The following is a 3,408-nucleotide window of genomic DNA, read 5'->3' as shown; positions in this document are numbered from 1 at the left end:
TCACAATGCTCCATGACCCCTGTCATCACAATAATCCATGAATATTTTCAGCCCAATGCTCCACTACCTTCTCATCACAATGCTCCATGGCCAATATCATCACCATGCTCCATGACCACTGTCATCACAACACTCCATGACACCTGACAACACAATGATCCGGGACTCTTCTCATCAAAATGCTCCATTCCCTAGTCATCACAATGCTCCATGACACCTGTCATCACAACACTCCATGAACATTTTCAGCCCAGTGCTCCATGACCCTTGTCATCACAATGATCCATGCCCTTGTCATCCCAATGCTCCATGACCCCTGTATTCACAATACTCCGTGAAGCTTGTCATCACAGTGCTCCATGACACATGTCATCACAATGCTCCATGCCTTTGTCAGCAAAATGTTACAAGAACTTGTCATTACAGTCCTCTATGCGCTGGTCATCACAATACTCCATTTCTATTGTCATCACAATCCTCCATCAACCTTGGGATCACATTGCTTCATGCCCTTGTCATCACAATGCTCCATGCTCCTTGAAGTCAAAATGATCCAAACCTCTGTCATCACAATGCTCCAAACACTTGTGATCACAATGTTCTATAACACTTGTCATCACAACGCTCCATGATGCCTGTCATCACAATACTCCATGCCCTTTTCATTACAAAGCTCCATGACCTTTGTCATAACTATTCTCTATACACTTGTCATCACAATGCTCCCTGACACTTGTCATCAGAATGCTCCTTGAACCCTGTCACGAAAAGGCTTCATGCCTTTACCATCACAATGCCCCATTCCATTTTCATCACAATACTCCATGCCATTGTCATCAAAATACTCCACAAGCTTGTCATCAGAATGTTCCATGACCCTTGTCATCACAATGCTCCAAGCCATTGTCATCACAATGCTCCATTACCTTTGTCATCAGATTCCTCCATGACACTTGTCATCGCTATGCTCCATGCCATCGTCATCACAATGGGCCATTACATATGTCATCACAATGCTCCATGACACCTGGCTTCACAATACTGCATGACCTGGTCATCAGGATGCTCCATGCCCTTTTCATCAAAAGGCGCCATTCCAACTGTCATCGCAATAATCCATGAAACTTATTAGACCAATATTCCATGCCCTTGTCATCACAATGCACCATGCCCACTCTCATCATAATAATCTATGAAACATGTCAGACCAGTGCTCCATGCCTCTGTCATCACAATGCACCATGCCCTTGTCATCACAATGCTCATGACCCCTGTCATCACAATGCTCTGTGACTCCAGTCATCACAATGCTTCATAACGTTTGTCATTACAATGGTCCATGCGCGCGTCATCACAAGTCTCTGTGACCTTTGTAACCACAATGCTCCATGAACTTTTCATCACAATTCTCTGTGACACTTGTCATCACAATGCTCCATGTTTTTTTCAGAGCAATGCTCCATGACCATTGTCATCACAATGTGCCACGCGCATCTCACCACAACTGTCCACAACCTTGTCATTGCAATGCTCCATAAAACTTGTAATCACAATGGTCCATGCACTTCTCATCAAAATGCTCTCTCACCAGAGATATCACAATGTTCCATCATTAGTCATCACAATACTCCCTCACCCGTGGAATCACAATGATCCATGACCCTGTCATCACAATGCTACATCCACTTATCATCACAATGTTCCATGACCCCTGCCATCACAATGTTCCATAACCCCTGTCATCAAAATGTTCCATGACCCTTTCCATCCCAAAGCTCCAAACCCCTGACATCACTGTGTTCTATAACCCCTGCCATCTAAATGTTCCATTACACTTTTTATCAAATTGCTGCATGACCCGGTCATCAAAATGCTCCCTGCCCTTCTCATCACAATGCACCATGCCCTTGTCATCAAAATGCTCCATAAATTGTCATCACAAATCTCCATGATCCTTGGCATCACAATGCTCAATGTCATTGTCATCACAATGCTCCATGAACCCTCTCATAACATTGTTCAATGCCATTGTCATCACAAAGCTCCATGATACTTGTCATCACAATGCTCGATGCCCTTCTCATCACAATGCTCCATGCCCTTGTCATTACAGTCCTGCATGACCCATGTATCACAGTGTTCCGTGCCCTTGTCATCACAATGCTCCATTACCTCTGTCATAACAATGTACCATGACCCCTGCCATCACAATGTTCCACGGCCTAGTCATCAAAATGTTCCATGAAACTTGTCATCGCAATGCTGAAGACCACTGAAATCACAATGCTCCATGCCCTTGTTATCACAAAGCTCTATGACGCATGTCATCAGAAAGTTCCATGGCCTTCTCATCACAATTCTCCTTGCCATAGTCATCACAATGCTCCAAGACCCCTGTAAACATAATGCTCCACGCCCCTTTTCATCTCAATGCTCCATGAACCCTGTCATCACAATGCACCATGCCCATCATCATAATGCTTCAGGCTATTGTCATCACAATGAAATCAATATTCTCCATGACCTCTTTCATCATAATGTTCCAAAACCTTGTGATCACAATGTTCCATAACACTTATCATCACAACATCCCATGACGCTCATCATCACAGTTATCCATGGACTTCTCATCACAATGCTCCATGATCTTTGTCATCACAATGCTCAATACACTTGTCATCACAATGCTCCCTGACACTTGTCGTCAGTATACCCCTTGAACCCTGTCATGAGAAGGCTCCATGCCTTTTTCATCACAATAATCCATGACCTTTTCATCACAATGCTCCAAGATCCCTGTAATCACAATGCTCCATGCCCTTCACATCAAAAAGCTGAATGACGCATGTCATCAGAATGTTCCATGGACTTCTCATCACAATGCTCCATGCCCTTTTCATCACAATGCTCCAAAACCCCTGTAATCACAATGCTCCATGCTCCTTTTCATCAGAATGCTCCATGAGACTTGTCATCACAAGTCGCCATGGACTTCTCATCACAATGCTCCAGGACCTTGTCCTCACCATGCTCCATTCCCTTGTCATCACAATGCTCCATGACACCTGTCATCACAACACTCCATGAACATTTTCAGCCCCATGTTCCATGACCTTCTCATCACAATGCTCCATGGCCAATATCATCACAATGCTCCATGACCACTGTCATCACAACACTCCATGACACCTGACAACACAATGATCCGGGACTCTTGTCATCACAATGCTCCATTCCCTAGTCATCACAATGCTCCACGACCCCTGTCATCACAACACTCCATGAACTTTTTCAGCCCAGTGCTCCATGACACTTGTCATCACAGTGATCCATGCCGTTGTCATCCCAATGCTCCATGACCCCTGAATTCACAAAGCTCCGTGACGCTTGTCATCACAGTGCTCCATG

This window comes from Mesoplodon densirostris, unplaced genomic scaffold, assembly GCF_025265405.1.
Source record: "Mesoplodon densirostris isolate mMesDen1 unplaced genomic scaffold, mMesDen1 primary haplotype scaffold_37, whole genome shotgun sequence".
NCBI lineage: Eukaryota > Metazoa > Chordata > Mammalia > Artiodactyla > Ziphiidae > Mesoplodon > Mesoplodon densirostris.
The sequence above is the reverse complement of the archived record's forward strand: the minus strand, read 5'-3'. Positions refer to the sequence as shown.